Source organism: Talpa occidentalis, unplaced genomic scaffold (genome assembly GCF_014898055.3).
Source record: "Talpa occidentalis isolate TD23 unplaced genomic scaffold, MPIMG_talOcc4v2.1 talOcc4.2, whole genome shotgun sequence".
NCBI lineage: Eukaryota > Metazoa > Chordata > Mammalia > Eulipotyphla > Talpidae > Talpa > Talpa occidentalis.
This window is the reverse complement of record NW_023602073.1, coordinates 36,795,075-36,812,704: the sequence shown is the minus strand read 5'-3', so window position 1 is coordinate 36,812,704 and position 17,630 is coordinate 36,795,075. Positions and strand designations below refer to the sequence as shown.

Here is a 17,630-nt window from a genome sequence, read left to right as displayed (position 1 = left end):
TGGACTCCAGAGTCTCTGTACTTTGTTTCTGCTTCTGCTTCCAGGGAATTAACATTCAATTCTACCCAGGAGCCCAGGGCCTCGCCCAAGAAAAGGACAAGGTTCCAGGAAAACACCAAGACCCGGGGCCAACCACCATCCACGTCTTGCAGCAGGGGGAGCAGGAGTGATCAGAGCCGGGGAGAGACCCGGGGAGCTGGTGGTGGTGTGTGGTGGATCATTGGTGGAAGGGCCGCACCTAAGAGGAACAATAACTATAGAAAGATGACCCACGCTGTAAGGAAATAAATAAACAAATATACATCTTTTAAAAATTCTCCATCCCTGAATGAGGGGAGGTTGAGGAGAGCCCCCAGGGCATGACTAGGAAGACGGGGAGGCTCCTGGAAATGGAGCAGAGGATGAAAATGGGGACTAGGGGATGGGGCCCCAAAGGAGTGGTGGGGGCACCAGGAAGGGTGGGGCCAGGAAGGGGCAGCATCAGGGACACTGTGAGGGGAAGGTCTGTGTGGGTGACGCGGCTCTGGCTGGGGCTGGGAGAGTCTCTGTCTCCCCTGGTGGGACTGCAGAGGGGCTGGAGCTGTAACTGATTAGGGAATCACTTAGGTTCTGGGCCTTTCCTGTCCGTGCAGGGCTGGTGTGACTCAAACACGCACACTCAGGCTGATGAAGGAGAGAGAGGAGGAGAGGACAGATGGTTAGGAGGAGGCCCCCATTTCCTGAGCCTCAACATCCTCCCCAACTCCCCAATGCTGGGGTGGCAGGGAGATTCCTGGAATCAAGAGGAGGTGATTCAGGGAATCAAGAGGAGAAAGGCCTGTGCTGCTCTGGAGGGCCAGCTCTGGGGGCTGATTCTGGGGCTCCAGGGCCCCACTCCCTGCAGGCGGGTCAGAGTCATCCCGGCTGCTCACAGCTCCAGGCTGCTGACAGCCCCTCTGTGCCGTGACCCTGCAGACACCGCTCTGGGGATAGTATAAAGAAAACAAAACAGCAAAATTAAATGGGAATCTGAAAACAGTAGAACTGATTTTTAAAAATCACATATTTTGAAGGACACTTCAGAGGACGTGGATTCCTTGTCTGACGGCTCATTGCAATCAGGACCTTGATGGTCACGTGAGCTACTCTGGCCTCCACTGTTTCTTGTGAGAAAACAGCCAGTGATCACTTTATCGCCTGAATATTTTACTGGTTTGTACCAAATCTCTTCCTCCTTTGCACCTAAAACAAAGATCTGGCGTCTCCACAGTCTCTGAGGGGGAGGCGGCTGGAGGGGCCTCACTCAGAGGCTCCAGCTCTGGGTCCCACGAGGCTGTGATGGGGACGAGATGTTGGCGACTCTGAATGGCCGTGATCAGCGTGGAAGGACCTGCCTCAGAGCTCCTGCATGTGGCTCCTGGAGAAAACCCTCAGGTCCTTGTCCTGTGGGTGTCCCCTTAGCTGAGGGTCCACCGTGTGCAGGGAGTCACCCCAGAGAGGGACCAGGAGGGAGCCCGGGCGGGAAGTCTCAGCCCCTGTGAGCCTGACTCTGTGACGTGGCGCGTCCCTTCTGCTTCATTCTCCTCACGAGGAAGAGCCAGCGAGTCAGACACACTCACGGGGGAAGCTGTCTCCCCTCCTGTGTATCCCAGAACTGGTGGAGAATTGAAAACCAACACAGTAGACCTTCTGGACACTCATTATTTCCATTCTGCCCACATGAAAAATAAGCTGCCTCCCACCCAAGGCCCCTAAAGTCTCTCCCATCACAGAAGCAGCGTGATGTCAGCATCTCATCGCGTGACTCAGGACCACGCAGAGGAGGCGCCTTGACAGCTTCTGTCCAGTGAAACCGTCTGTGCTCAGCTCCTCATGGGCTCAGGCAGTTCCCTGCCCCACAAGCCCTTGATGAGGATACAGTAGAGGACAGACACAGGGCAACTTGTAGACCCTATTTGTTATGTTTTTAAAGCAAATTTATTGAGATATAACTTTTTTTTAAAGATTTCTTTCTTTATTTATTTATACAAGCACTGGGTACAGTGAGAAGTGCAGGAGGGTGAGAGAATTCACCAGAGCCAGATCAGGTTGCAGAACAGGCAGACTGATGAAGTACACTGCTGAGGGGAGCAGCGGGCGGCTGGAGAGGTCTGCGCGCCATGTGGGACCCTCCTGCGGTGGCCGGGGAGCAGCCAGAGATCGAACCGATGCTTCAGAGGCTGCGGGCAGCCTTGCAACCCAGCGCTCAACCGCTGCGCCACCGGGGAGTCCCTACCACACATTTCTTGCCTGGATTTGACTAAAGACAAAAGCGCAGTAGAAAGTCATCATGTCATCACCCTTCATGGAAATGAATTGAACTCACCAAAGAGAAAGACACAGAGTGACTGGTTGTACCAAAAAACAAAACCCAACTTGATGCTGTCTCCAGGAGACAGGATCAAAACAGCCCCACTGCGGGAGACAGGTATAGGCCAGGATGCTTGAGGAACTGCCCAGTGTGGACAGTTCACACCCCCACTGCTGCAGAAACCAAGACAGGATGAGGATCCTGCAGGCGTGATTGTATTTTTTTTTATATTCTTCTTTTTTTTATTTTTTAACTTCACTTTTCACTTGTAAAGACTATTTGTTTTCCACCTACCCCCTCAGGTGTAGTCCCCATAGAGTTTCCTTCCCCAAGGCACCCGTGCACCATCACCTCAGTCCCCTGTGCTCCTCCCTCCCTCCCTCTGGTCCTCTGCACACTGGGGATCAGAGAGAGACTATGACAGGGACACAGAGGAATGGGGCAGGGACAGAGAGGCCAAGAGGGTCAGGGACACACACAGAGAGTGAGATGAGGACAGACCAGGAGGGGGAGAGAGAACATCAGAGGGACATACAGAAAGAGAAAGGGAGAGTCAGCCAGTGAGGACAGGGAAGGAGACAGAAGAGGCCTCGCTGGCATCAGTCACTGTTGGAGTGGACACCCCCTGCCTTGGGTGGCCTCGTCCCAGTCAGAACCCAGTCCCAAGTCAATACAACCTCCAGGCAGGTGGGCAGGTGTGTGAGCAGGTTGGGGGCCCTGAGAAATCTGTGGCCAGCAGGTGTGCACTGTCTGTGGCCCTGGCACCTTGACTGGGCCCGCAAAGCCCTGTAGGGCACGGCCAGAGAGGAGCAGGGCTGACAGGTACACTGGGTGGGAGGACAGGCACCCCGGGTGGGAGATGTCTCTGCCCCCAGCAGGGCTGGCCAGGCCTGGGTGAGGCGTGTGCAGGTGCCCTTCCCCGGGTGGGACCCTCCAAGTGCTGTGAGCCTGACACCAGCCTCCCCTCCAAGGGCAGCAGAGAGGAGTGGCCCACTCCCCAGGGAGAGGCTCCACACTCTGGAGCTCCTCTGGGCCCATGGGAGACAGGAGCCTGGAGTTGCCGATGCTGCAGGGCCTGCTCCCTGGCAGGGAGGATGAGCCAGGTCAGCAGCCAGAGACCTGGGTCCCCAGGTTGTCCCTGGCTGCATGGCTCCATCCAAGGTCTCTGGGAGGCTGTGCTGCTGTCAGTGTTGTGAGAAGAGCCTGGTATGGAGGGCCAACAGGAAGTGGCCCAGGTAGCCATGTGGCGGGCTGGGGGGGAGCGGGGGGGGGACATCTGTCTGAGCAGGAAGTCCAGGGAAGGGGACCCAGGAAGTGACATCACCTCCACGAGATGACAGGGCACACATGACCTCGGAACCCTGGTCCCCAGGCAGTTGGTTCTGAACCAAACCTGACCCAGCTCACTTGCCTGGTGGGCCTGGACCCGGCCCCACGTTTTCTTGCTGTTTGCCCAGGTCTCCCCGCAGTGGACCCAAAAAAGGTCCACGAAACTCGTGTCACACTCTGCCGAAAGGCATGAGGAGCCTGTGCGTACGCCTCGGGCCAGCACCAGCACTGCCCCTGAGGTAACTAGGGGGGCCCTGGGGACAGGTCAGACCACGCCAGGGCTCTGATGCCCCCACCCCTCCCTTCCCCCTGTGAGTGCGGGTGTGCGTGCGGTGAGAGTGAGTGTGTGCGTGCTCCAGGAAGGAGGGTCTGGCCCACCCAGGAGTCTGCTCATGTCTACACCAGAACCAGCCTGGCTGGTGGTGGGACCCAAACCGTCATGGCTGCTCCCTCTTGCCCCAGCTGGTTGCTACCCAGCAGGTGCGTCTGTTTACTCCCAGGAGGTCTTTTGTGTCCAGGAAGGTGAAGAGATCCAGAGAGTGCAATTCCCCGACTGTCCTCCCACAGCCCAGTGTGGGATCTGTCCCAGCACAGAGCCCAGGTTGAAGTGCACCTGCAACTTTGAGATTGGGGCACATGTCCAAAGGAACTGGCTGCAGTACCCGAAATCCCTGGAGGAGCCGTCCGAGGGTGAGTGGCCCAGGCTGGTGCATGGGCCCGGCTGGGCGGGGTAGGGTCAGGTGGCCCTTGGAGGAGACCACACGGGCTAGATTTGGACCACGAGCAGTCTGACCTGGCATCTGCAACTGCCTCATTTGAGGAACAGAATCCCAAGGGCCCCCTATTTTAGGGTGGTCCCTGCTCAGGGCTCTAGCATGTGGTCTGTTTGAAAAGGCAAGTGGCAATCTGGCGTGTGGCTGATGGCCTGTCCTCTTGCATCTGTAGCCGCTTCTCAAGGAGTACAGTCGGGCTCCCCTGCAGCCCATGGGACAGGCCAGAGCCCAGCCAAGTTGCTGATTGGAGAGAAGCAGACACCGGGGTTGTCTCTGCTTGTGCTGCAGGATCCCTGCAGGGGCTGGTTCCCCAGGCAGGGCTGCTGCTGCCTTCGCACCCTCACTTGAACCTGCAGGATGTTGGCCAGAGGTGGCTTCCTCCCACAGGTGGGGTTCGAGCTCAGGACGCTCTTGCATAGGCTGCATTCTCCTGGCCAGGGCCTGGCTGTTCCAGCAGGGTGGAGTGAGCTCAGCACTGTCCCCATGGGGTGCAGCATCCTGGTCATTGTCTGGTTCCTCCTGCAGCACTCCTGTTATCTCAAAATCCTCAAAGAAGTCTTTGGGATCCTGCGCCAGTCTTGGCTTCCCCAGAATGGGTGGGGTGTGAACTGCCCACACTGGGCAGCTCCTGAAGCATCCTGGCCTCTACCTGTCTCCCGCGGTGGGGCTGGTGTAAACACACCACTGCCAGCTGCCCTGCTGGGGCCTGGCTAGGGCCTGGCTCCCCACAAACAGGTGGTGTGTGCTTATGCCCAGCAGGTTGTCCCACAGGTTGCAGGTCCTGGACTGGTTTCCCCAGCAGGGCTGGTATTAGCTCAGCAGCCTGGGGACATCCTGCTGGAATCTGGAGGGTTTCAGGCTATGTAGGCGTTTAGTGAGCTCAGAGTGCCCAGGAACAGCTACAGTACCCTGGGCATTGTCTGTCTGACCCAGCAGGCCTGCTGGGCTCTCCTGTTGCTCTGGAACAACATATGCAGAGGGTGCTCACCTGATGCCATTCCTCTAGGGTCCCATTCCCTGACCCCTGTCCTGCCTGCCCACCTCTGGTGCTGACTAAGCACCGCTGACCCCAAACCTCTCCTCACCCACCTCTCTAGCCACATATCCTCCTTTAACTTCTACTAACCCTCCACCCACTGACACCTGGCCCTCCTCTTGTAATTCAAAAATCTTTGTTTCCTAATTGATTTCACGTTTTTTTCATTTTATTTCCTCCAGGGTTTCTTGTTCATTATAGAAATACTAATAAAGTTTGTTTTGTATCACCCAAATTTTTTCACTCCTTTTGCGTCCAGTTCTGTCATAGTGCTGGCCTCCTTCTTGCTATGGCCTATGCAGAAGATCTACAACTAGTGTAAACCCTTTAGCCAAACCACTCACTGCCCAGGCCCCTCAGGCCCTGATTCCTTCACATGTCTGCTGCCTCTGTTCTGAATTCTACCTGGGCGTTTTACAGAGCAGGAACCAAATAAGTGGTGACCTGGGATCTTCCCAAGTACACAATAGAGGTAGTACACATGGTAGGTGTAAGGAAAATTTGGTTTGTTGGGCCTCCCTGGTGTCCTACAGGTGAAGTCTCAGCGCTGTCACCACTGAGGCCTGAATCTAGGCCAGCTCAGGGAGCTGAACCTGCTAGGGCTCAGCAGACTTCTCCTATCTCACCAGATGCTCCCCTTAACAGTGTATTTCAGTAAATCTACCTGTTCTGCTTCCCACTCTGTCTCTGCTGAATCCTCTTATCCCTATGCCCAAAGGAAAAAAAAATTGGGGATATTGAATTTTAGTTAAACAGTAGGGTTTTGTAAATGAGCAATATCTATCAAATCAGCCATAGGTCATTACATAAGTATAATCAAGAAATCATTGTTAATGTCTATATCAGTCCATGTTAGGACATCCATTTATAAGAACATATGTTTTAGGAGGAAGATATTAAGATTAGAGATGTAATGGGATATCCAGGGCTACAATTTCATTAAATAGCCTCACCCAGGAGCACCCAATGAGACAGTGAGGAGTGGCAAGAGCTGCAGGCAGTGCCCTGATGACTTAATTTGAATGGTGGCAATGTTGACCTCCCTCCGTTACGGCTATAAAATAGACTCCTGGCAGTGGTTTGTGACATTCTGAATGATTCAGTGCTGAAAAGGAGAAAGATGAGAAGATGAACGTCAAAGGAAGTTAGGAAATGAGGCATTTTTGTCCATGGGAGTGGACACAGGGTTTAAGACCTTTGTGTCTCATGTTAGTTCTCACCTCAGAGAGCACCTACCACAGATCATGTCCCCTTTGTGTGGATAACACTCAGCCTCTCTCGTTGGTCACCCCAGGGCTTATTCAACAGTCCCTGAAAGTCATAGAAATCGAGATCAAGGGTGATTTAATCATACCTGAGTCCAGTAGCATGAGTTTCTTCTCATCATGGGTGATTCATCAGTCACTTTCACTCACGAATGCCCAGATTTCCAGTCAAAGAAATCACAGTCAAGCTCTTGCTGTGATAACATCACTTAAGTAGACCAGACAGCAACATGGTAACAGGTGGATTTCTTCACTCAGTTTACTCTGTTATGGAGAGTGATTTGTTCTCTTCACTCAGCAGCCGGTTCGATTTCCCCGGCCACCAGAGGAGGGTCCCACATGGCGCGCAGACCTCTCCTCTGTGTATGAATTCTCTCGAGAGTGCATGTATTAAGACATGCCTCAAGAATTGACATCCATTCTGGATGTAAGATTCCCTTCCCTGACTGCCAGCATCTCCTTTCAAGAGCCAACAGATTGCCTGATTCACCAGCATAGAGCCTATATAACATTGCCTCTGATAAGGGGCACATTTTATGGTGAAGTAAGTATGACATTGGCAGCGTGTCTGCAGGAATCACTGATTCTACCACACAGCATGTCACCTGGAAGTTGACAGCATAATTGAAGGAGGAGAGACATTAAAAACTTTTAACATTTTATCTTGGGCAAAACACTCTGAGATGGTGGAAGACAGCTTTCAACATGTGCTATACACATTGAAGTAATGGCCAATATATAATCTGTGTTCCAATATTGAGAAAGCATGGATCCTGCAACTAAGAGGTGAAGAAGGATCAGCCACTCTCACCATTACTCCTAATGATGCACTGGAGGAATTTATACTTTTCACCCCACACCTTCACCCTATTAGATTAGAGGCTCTCCAGGGACGTGAGGTGGGAGGTTGGGAGGCATATTTGTACCAGCAAGGTTCTGCTGGATTTGATGTTATATCTACTGCCTAAGCATTTATATTCCTTGAGCCAGTGAGCCATAATGAACTCTATTGTGATCGTTTTCGGAATAATTGACCCTGATTACTATGAGGAGCTAGGGTTGCTGCTGCACAATGGAGTAAGAAAGGAGCATGTGTAGAAACTCTGGAGAACTGGGGCTTCTTGCCAAGTAGAAATACAAACGGGCCATGCAGCAACCATGTCCTGATGGGGGTGAGGGACTCAGTCTCCCACTCTGCAGGGATGAAGAATATAGGTTTGCTCCAGGGAGAGTGGAATCTGGAATGACTGTGTGGGAAAGAGACAAAGCACATTAATAATGGTGTTGTGACCACATGCATCTGTGGAGGTTTGGTCCATTAACAGAGTCTTTTGTAGAGCTTGTCACTGGCCACCACATCAAAGACTGTGACTGACTGGACTCCACAGAGTGCGTGAATAGATCTGAGTGGTGTAAGGAGTAGACTGTATGGGACATTTCTCAGGCCTCATGTCTTCTATCCCTTCAGTTCACCTTTTTACTGCTATAGTTTATTGTTTCATAGTGAGCAGTTTCATGCAGGTATAACCTTCCACCACCTTAGTCCAGTTGCACCTTATGTGTCACTTGCTGCCTCAGGTCCTTTCTGAAGCCATTCTGTGAGATGACTGCTGCACTGGTCTGGCACCTGCTCACTCATGTACAACCTAGGAGAGGGAATTAATAGCCCATGTGGCGACCCTCGATCTATGGGAGATAGAAATCAGCGAGTTAATAGGTCCCTCCATCTTTCCTTCCATCGGTGGATAATTTTCTGTATTCCACAGAATTAGCTCCTTCGAGGGCCCCAGGGAGATTGAACCCCAGTTGCCCATGGCAGTACCCAGGTCAGTAAAGCACCCTGGTATCAACTTTTCTTCCACTCCCTGCTTTATGTTTCCTGTTCCCGTGGTAATGAACCCAAATAAACTATTTGCATGCAAAACCTCAAGTTTTTTTCTGGCTAAGATACGTGTGTTACTTGGGGAAAATGGAGATGGGGATAAATCTGCTGACATGGGTGTGGAAAGATATCCCAGGAAAATTATCATTTATGCTAAATGCTGTTTATGTAAAAACACATAGATATGTAAAGAGATGCATGCAAAAATGTCACGAAAATATTAATGCTTATTATTATGGTAAGATGACAAGATAATTTTTATTATATTTTTATATTTCAAAAGTTTCATATTTTATAAATGGTTTGAGTTGTTCACAATGAATGTGTGATATTTACATTATATAATTAGAGAAACGTAGTAAAAATGGGAGTACAAATAATGAGACAATAAATAGATCTTTGGGCCAAGGTGGTATTTCTCGCTTTAGACATCTACACATAACAATCTTTTTTTCCTGAAGCCAGAAAGCAAACCCATCTCTATAGAAGTAAATAGAAGTTTTACCTTGTCAAAACAAGTGTCAAGGCATGAGCAGAGCCCACTAGTTGCATAGCAAGGGCTGGACTTCAGTCTGAGCTCCACTGGAACCTCTTGCTATCCTCACACACCATCCTCCAACCTTGCTGAAATCACATAACTCCAACTCCCACTTGGAGAAAAAGAAAAAAAATGTCCTAAACTCTCAGGCATTTGGTATTTCCTCAAAATTCTCACTTATGAGAGATAACAAGAGGAATTAAATTGGCTTATTTGTTCCAAAGGCTGATTTGGGCCCTATGAGGAATGATGGCATCTATTTACAATTCTCTTTCCTCCACTATCCCTCCCTCTGATCCACAGTTTCAAGTCTTTTATTTATAATTGTCCTTAATATAGTTTGGTTCAGTTCCCAACTAGAACGTGCACTGGGAAGGAATTGAGACAGTGTTTTTGAGAGGTGGGGAAAGTGATTGAAGCCCTTTTATGAACTAGGATTTGAATTTTGGAAAATATAGGCAACTTTCTATTTCTTTTTAAAGATTTTTTTTTATTTATATAAGAACTGGAGTGTAGTCAGAGGCATGGGAGGGTGAAAGAATTCACCAGAGACAGAGCAGGGAGAAGAACAGGCAGACAGACAGAAGACACTGCTGAGGGCAGCAGCGGGAGAGGCAGGAGAGGTCTGCCGTGCCATGTGGGTTTCTCCCTGGGCGGCCGGGAATCGAACCCACACTGCAGAGGCTGCGGACAGCTTCACAGTGCAGTGTTCCACCCACTGCACCACCAGGGAGGCCCACAACTTTCTATTTCACACCCCTCACAGAAGAAATCTTCAGGGTGAAGATTCTAAGTATGAAGGATTTTGAAATGTGTACTGGAATGAAGAAGGTTGGGGAAATCCGTTCCAAAATCATCAGGTGACAGCAGCTTCAAATATTAGTAAATCCTGACTTGAGAATTGAAGAAAATTTCCCACTGGGGAAAAAAAAAATGGAATGGAAGTTGATACCTGGCACTTGATTCTACAATCCAGAAGAAAGAAAAGGCAAACTTCCTGCAAACATCAGTTTAGGGACTTAAACACACCAGAAGCATCGTTTTTCAACTTCAAGATGTATGTTTCTACCACCCAGTGGCGATTAAACAAACTGATGAACACTCTTTTAAGTTCAATATTCTTTATTGAAAACCATAACTTATAAGACAAACTATCAGGTCATCCCCAAACGCCGGGTTTTCCTTAAACCTCAGGTTCTCACCATCCCCGGCTGCAGGGGGCCTTTTTGGCCCAGTCAGATAAGGTACTAGCAAGCAGCTAAGAAAAAGGGCCTCACACCGTGGGGCTGAAGATTTAACAACCCTTTGCTTGTTGTTCTTGGTCACAAAAAGAGAAAAATTTATCAGAAAGTATATTAGGCAATAAATTACACGTATCAGCATATTGTAAGTGAACAGCACGGAAAATTATCTGTTTAGAAATTAGTTATTAAACAATTTGGCCCACTTGACAATGGGAGACAATTTATTGTACATGCCTGACAAGCAATCCAGCACAACAATTATAGTAGGTCCTTCTTTTGCCTTCTCTTGAAGCTTCTTGGGAAAGTTTTTTAATGAAGCTATTTGAGTTAAGGAGTTTCTAGGTAGAAAAAGTTCTGATAGTTGAGTAGCAGCCGGTCCCCTGGCTGAAGGCCATGCGAATAAGAAAAGTCTTTTCTTGCTTAGGCTTTAGCTGATAGGGGTGTCCTGGCGGCTATCCACTGTCTTAGGTTATTGTTTAACTGAAACAATGAGTTTTAGTGTAAGGCTTAGTTTTTTATTAACCTTGAAGGTTGCCTTCTTACTGAGAGCACATAGTGGCCAAAAGTCTATGGAAAAAAGGATGCACTGATTGTTTCTGCTTTGTTTCTATGCACATGATATTGTCATCTCACGGCTTGCTAAAAAAGTATAAAGAAACTGCTGAGTCTCTCGGCAGAAGATACTTGCACCTCATCCAGTGTCAGTGTCTCCTCACTGCCTCATCCCCTTCCCCTCAGTCCTTTTCGCTGCACCTAGACCGTCTTTTCCTTTCAAGGACTTCAGACCTGACATTTTGCTGAAAGCTGGTCTGCGGCAATCCCCCATTCCACATGGCTCCTTAGAGGGAGCAAAGAATAAAGTTTTGCCTTACCCTAGGCCTTAGCCTTCCTTTACCTTGTCAATAAGATGTTCTCAAGGCATGGTCCTGTTTTGAGAAGGCAGTGGGTGGGGCGTTCTGAGCTCGGGTGCCTGAATGTCTTAGGAGGCCTGTCTTCAGGATAATGCCAGGTTTGGGATGAGCTAGCCACCCGGATGGTGGAGGTTTCCATTTTCGTAATATTTTAATGTTATTTAGATATCCAAGCACTCCAGGAAGCTTCTAGGGAGCAGGAAATGTCCTCTTGGTCTTGGTCAGCGGGGCAGTGGTTATCAGGTTTATAAAACGTAAAAACCAATTTTCATGCACTTGATTATAAATAAGATATATTTCAGTTTAAAGCGTTATTAAAAACATATACCTTTAAAATGTTCAGTGCCAGGGATAAAACCTCACACTGTTCTCCTCATGACTTTGGACTGTCACTGCAAAAACATTGACTTCTCCTAAGAGAAAATTAGAACTTAGAGAAGAAATGGATATTTAATTGCAAGATATTTTGATCGGAGACAGTTATTTCCATTTAGGTGATTCGTTTCTTTTCCTTTTTAACATCACATTTGATTTATAGTTGATAGTACCTTGGAATGCTATTTAGTTATAAAACTGGAAATGCTTAATTCTTGCTTTCTGGCTCCTTTCTTAGGACGTGACTTCCATGACCGTCCTTGGACAACCTGCTGACCATGCTGCAGGCCACTCTTGGCTGGAGCCTGCAGCCTGCATGGGGCAGTCCCGATGCCAGTGCACATGGCGGGGAGCCTAGCGGCAGCTGGCTTTTGCTCTCCTCCCCACCCATGCACCCTGGGCTCTTGAAACAGAAGAGGGTGCTCTCCAGACCACGGACCAGGTATGTATTTCCAATTTGGAATTGTTTGCTTTTGTTAAATCAGTCACTCTTTGGCCGACCTGCAAAAGCTGTTTTCTTCTCAGGGTTTCTGTTTTTGTTCACCTATGAAATGAAGGAGCTGGTCTGACTTAAATCACCTGGAGTGATTTAACCCAAACAAGAAAACAGGTGCTGTAGCAGACAGTGTTCAGTGCTTTGGTTAAAGAATGTCGTCCCTTAGCTTTTTCATAGAGAGCATGTTTTTCAAAAACACATGCCTGGTGCAACAAGTTTCATCACCTCTACCTCACTGAGTGGCACTCAAAATACACTAGCTTGGCAACGAGGTGCTGTGAGTATGCTCTGTATCTTGCCCATCCCTCCCCCACCCCTCAAGTCATCCACTCTTTGTGAGAATAACTGAAACCATTGAGAGTTATTATTATTATCAAATGTTTATGAAATAATTTTGACCACAAGATATTGCTAAAAATACATATATAAAATATAAATGTGTATATATAAATATATGTATATAAATATATACAAATATGTGTGTGTATACAGAAATTCCTATTTCTCCTTCACACTGCTTTCCCCAATGACATCAATCTTTGTGGAACCATCATTTCATAACATGATTACCCTTCCCCACTCTTATCCCCCAGCCATCAGTCTTGGATTCTGAAAAAATCCTACTCTCAAATGGCAGCATATTTGCAGCACAAGAATGAGAATCTGAGAATAAGAAGCCTTTCCTGGTTCCTGAGCCACAGCTTATTGTCTTTATGTGATATGGCTTCTCAAGGACATAAAAAAATTCCCTCAAACAAAAGCCAATGGTTTATTTATATAAAGTAGAGGCAATGAGCTCATGAATGCATGCATTTGCTTATTATTCTTCCTCGCAGAGGAGATGGATGGATGACTCTATTTATCTCTCTGTCTACACATCTCTCTCTCTCCATATGCAAAGAAAAGTGGTTTAAGTTGAGGAAATCAGTGAGTAATGATAGGAGGACTTGGTTGAGATGTGGGAAACTGAAGACTTAGTCCCAGCCTTGCTTATAGAATGAACTTGGCAAGTCATTATCTGAGACTTCATTTCCTCTACAATGAGGGAGGAAGGCTGGGGGGACGTGCAGTCAGAGGCTCAAACTGTACAACTCTATGGAGTGACCTTGACAGGCTGGGCTTTCTCGGAAGCTGACTCCATGAAGGGGCTTAGCAGGAAGGCTGCTTATTCAGGCGGAACTGAGGAGCATCACTGACTCTGGTATATAGCTTTAGGCAATTTGAGGCAATTTTTCCTGGTGACACTTTCCAACTCTGGACAATAAGGTCTTCACTGAAGTGTTACAGGGCAAGAGAGGGACACCCCAGAACCCCCAAACCTGCCCATTCTAAATACGTTCTGCCGTCTGCCACACCAAGACAAAACATACAAGACCTTTAATGGAAAGTAACTTTAATACAATTAGTGTGCAGTACAGAAAAGACAAAGTATATAGTTTCCAAATCAAGCACCTAAAGTTACCCATGCCCTCATGGGTGAATGCCCAGCCAAACTGGGTTGAACCAAAGCAGGGCCACTGAGGCCCAAAAGTCTGCCACAAGTCTAAAGCACCTTCTGGTGGGGACCCATAGAAAAGGGTCAGAAACAGCCAGACAAGTCTGGAGGAAAAGTGCAAAATCAAAATCAAGATCAATGCTGCCATTGGTCTCTCACCCACATCTGTTTCAGTCCGTCTAGGACCAAACATCAAGCACAGCTTCTTCACATGTCTCTTCACTCCATGTGCCTCCTCTAGGTCTCCTTCTGGCTCTCCATCCTGCTTCCTTCCTTCTCCAGTCTCCTCTTCAGCTTCTTCTCTTCCCTGATCAGCTATAACCTCCCTTGGGTGGGGCAGGGAATCTGGCACTTCCCCTTTTCCTGGGAAGCTCCCTGTTACAGAAGGACCATCTGGGAGGCCCATCACCATGTCCACCACAATGTGAAAGCATAAGGTTGCTGTTAGTAAAATAATAGGATCTTAACATTATGCGGATATTGGAGATCATGCCACTCTACCTCTCTGTTGAACAGTGGAGGAAAATGTGGGGTTCAGTGACTTGCCCATGATCACTCAGCAAGATTACAGCAAAATAAGTCTGTTCTTTCCAGAACAAGACTGTTCACATGGTATACACCTGATGGAGGACAGGAATAGCAAAACTGCAAAGGCGGCCCCACAAGACCAGCAACCTGGCTCACACAGGAATTGGGGGTAGAAGAGATTAGCATAGCTGTTGACACAGCTATGGAAACCAAGATCCTTAGGTGCCAAAGCCCAAATTACAAAGCATAAGATCCAAGCAGGTATCAAGCTGCTGTAGGCAGTGTCCAGAGCAAAGGTTCAAGGGTAAAGATATGGAGATCAAGTCCATTGTGGAATCTCCTGTCCTTTTCAGATTCTACATAGTTATCCAAAATGAGCAAATGGGCCTCCCTGGTGGCACAAGGGGTTAAGATGCAACCTATGAAGCTATCTGCAGCCACTGCAGGACGAGTTCCATCCCCAGCCAGGGAGCAACCCACATGGCGCAGTAGACCTCTCCTGACTCGCCCGCTGCTCCCCTCAGCAGTGTATTTCAGTCAGTCTGCCTGTTCTGCTCCCCACTCTGTTTCTGGTGAAACCTCTCACCCCCCACACCTCTGGCCTGTACCCCAGCTCTTGTATGCATAAATAAATAGATCTAAAAAAAAAATAAGCAACTAACCTAAGGCTCACAAGGAGTGAGCCCCTCCCAAACAAGAGAAGACTTTATCAGTGCAGTCTCTGCACAGGCTCTGGGAGCAATCTCTCGGCCTTCTGTGCCTATGCAGGTGCTTCTTTTTACCAACCCTCTCCCTCTGCAGGGCAGCAGCTCCCTACCTGCCCGTGACCTGTACTTCCCCTCATTGACCTCCTTCAGCGGAGGCCGCTCTCCTCAAGGCCACCTGCCTGCAAACATGCAGGCCTCTCTTAGCCAACCTGTCCCTTTCAGGGCAGCTCTTCCTGCCTGCTTGTGTCTATGCAAGTGTCCTTTATTCTTCTGTCCTTTCCCTAACAAACCTGCTTTTGAAATATAACCAATGTCTCTGTTCTCGTGGAGGAACTTGCCTGGGAAACTCATCGCGTATTGCTGAAACGGGAGCTCTGGTGAAACCTTTCCCAGAGTGAGCCCAAGGACCCCGCACTCCAAACCCACTAACTCCAAAAAATCCCATCACACCTGCTGAACTCTCCACAGGAGCATAAAGAGGCAGGTCACAACTGTCCTGAGGGTGCCACACTGGCCTTGGCCGCAGTCACAGCCCAGGGGGTCTGGAGCTCTAGCCTGCATTTTATGACAACTCTTCTACTCCCAGTGCCTCAGCCTTTCAAAGAAAGTGGCATTCATGCCTCTTGCTTCCTTGGTGCCTGTTCAGAATTTTTTCAAGTTGATCCTTTCTCCTTGGCGCCTGGTTAAAAAAGGGGGACTTAAAAAATGCATTAGGATTAAGCCCAGTAGTGATGGTGCCTTGGTGCCTTCGGCCATATGGGAAATTCTTCAATTCCTCATGCAAAGCTGGATTGACAGAAAACAGGGCCAAGCCTGAGAGGATCAGGAACTGGCATTTCCCCCCAGATTTGCACAATTCACCCGCAAGCATCTCTGGGGCTTGAGCTGAAGAGGCCCCAGGCGGCTAATAGTTAACTTTGGGGTTTGTGTTCAGAACCAGTCTCTGTGACTGGCAGCACTTGGGGTGGGGGTAGGAGGCAGGAACCAGAGGTAAAACTGCCAGAAATGGTTACATTTTGTAAGTAATGTATCTTATCTTGTTCCATTCAGAGAGGAAAAGAAAACATCAGCCTCAGAGCCAAACCTATTTCTGGGGTTAATCCATCTCTGTACAGCTGCTCCCTGTAAATCTCTCTTGCATTAGATTCCAGGTGCTTTAGACTAATTAATGCACACACTGTGTTTCTGGGAAATTTAATAAGAGCTGGCAGTGTCTCTTGTAATTCGTGTTTCTGTGTCTTACCTCCACATCATGCGTTCATATGGAAATTAATTTAGTGCTCATCAGATAGCAGAGAGAATGGTCAAGGTGTGGGTTTCTCTTAAGCATTGTTGAAAGTTCTTCCCCCACCCTCCTGCAGGTGAATACTTAATATTATCCAAACAGGGAGAAACTACCTTGCTGCCAATACACAGGAATGATTTTAGAGCTGAAGGTGTAACAAGGCAATCCCCAGGAAAGGGGAGTTTCCAGGTTCCTTGTGATACCGGAATTGTCAGGCCTAGTCTTCCAGCCTGGAACAGATCCCAGGCTGCAGGTGCAGCACTGAGTCCCAGCCACTAGACCCCCACGGGTTGGTGTCTCACGAAGCCACAGCAGGAACTTCGCAGACTCTCAGGCAAGCAAGCAAGAAGAGGCAGGTTTGTTTTGAGAAAGAAAAAGTTTAATGAGGAGAAAATCCCTAAATTCTTCAGAGGTCCCCTCCTGCACTGTCCCTAAAACTGCCTAATTTCTAGCTTGCCCTGTGTCTCACTTGCCCTGTCATGGAAGTGTGGAGCTGAGCAGGGACGGGGAGCAAGAGAAGGCAGGAGAAGGAAGGAAGGGGATACCAAGACCAGCACCTGGAGGAGACAGTGAGCAGGAGACACGTGAAGAAGCTGTACTTGCTCCTTGGCCTGGGCTTGTATCAGGAACTTTGGGGACATGGAAGGAGACAATTGAAAGAGACAGAGATGTGGGGAAGAGACCTGTGGGGAGGCTGACACCGGCAGCCTTTATATTGATTTGGGTTTTGATTTTGATTTTGCTTGTTTCTTTTTATTTATTTATTTATTTGTTTTTTATTTTATTTTTATGCAAGATCTGGGGTATAGGCCAGGTGCAGGGGAGGGTGAGAGAATTCACCAGAGACAGAGTGGGGAGCAGAAAAGGCAGAAGGACCAAAGACACTGCTGAGGGGAGCAGCGGGCGATGCAGGAGAAGTCTGCCGCGCCATGTGGGTATCTCCCTGGCCTGCCAGAATTGAACCCACACCGCAGAGGCTGCAGACAGTTTCACAGCCCTGCGCTCAGCCCGCTGCGCCACGGGGAAGCCCTGATTTTGCTCTTTTCCTTCTAGACTTTCCTGGCCCCTTTTGCCCCTTTCCTATGGGCCCCCACCAGGAAATGCCTTAGACTTGCGTCCTGTTTTGAGCTAACTCTGTTTGCCTGGGCATTTACCCACAAGCGCATGGGTGGTAGTTTTGGTGCTTGATTTGGAAACTGTATTCTTCCTGTTTTTCTTCTCTTTATTGCACACTAATTGTATTAAAGTTGTTTTTCAGGGCCTCCCCGGTGGAGCAGCGGTTGAGCGCTGGGTTGCGAAGCTGCCTGCAGCCTTTGCAGTGCCTGGTTCGATCCCCGGTTGCTCCCGGTCACCGGAGGAGGGTCCCGCATGGCCCGCAGACCTCTCCTGCCGCCCGCTGCTCCCCTCAGCAGTGTACTTGGTCAGTCTGCCTGTTCT

The 17,630-nt window shown here is 48.8% G+C and overlaps 1 long non-coding RNA gene across 1 annotated transcript; it reads left to right on the top strand.

The window, feature by feature from the left end:
- The first annotated feature begins 3,602 nt into the window (after positions 1 to 3,602).
- On the top strand, positions 3,603 to 13,156 carry LOC119252038 (uncharacterized). The gene is made up of 3 exons (XR_005126703.2): positions 3,603 to 4,348; positions 11,921 to 12,124; positions 12,772 to 13,156. It is a non-coding gene; the product is annotated as an uncharacterized LOC119252038 (long non-coding RNA).
- The last annotated feature ends 4,474 nt before the right edge of the window (positions 13,157 to 17,630 follow it).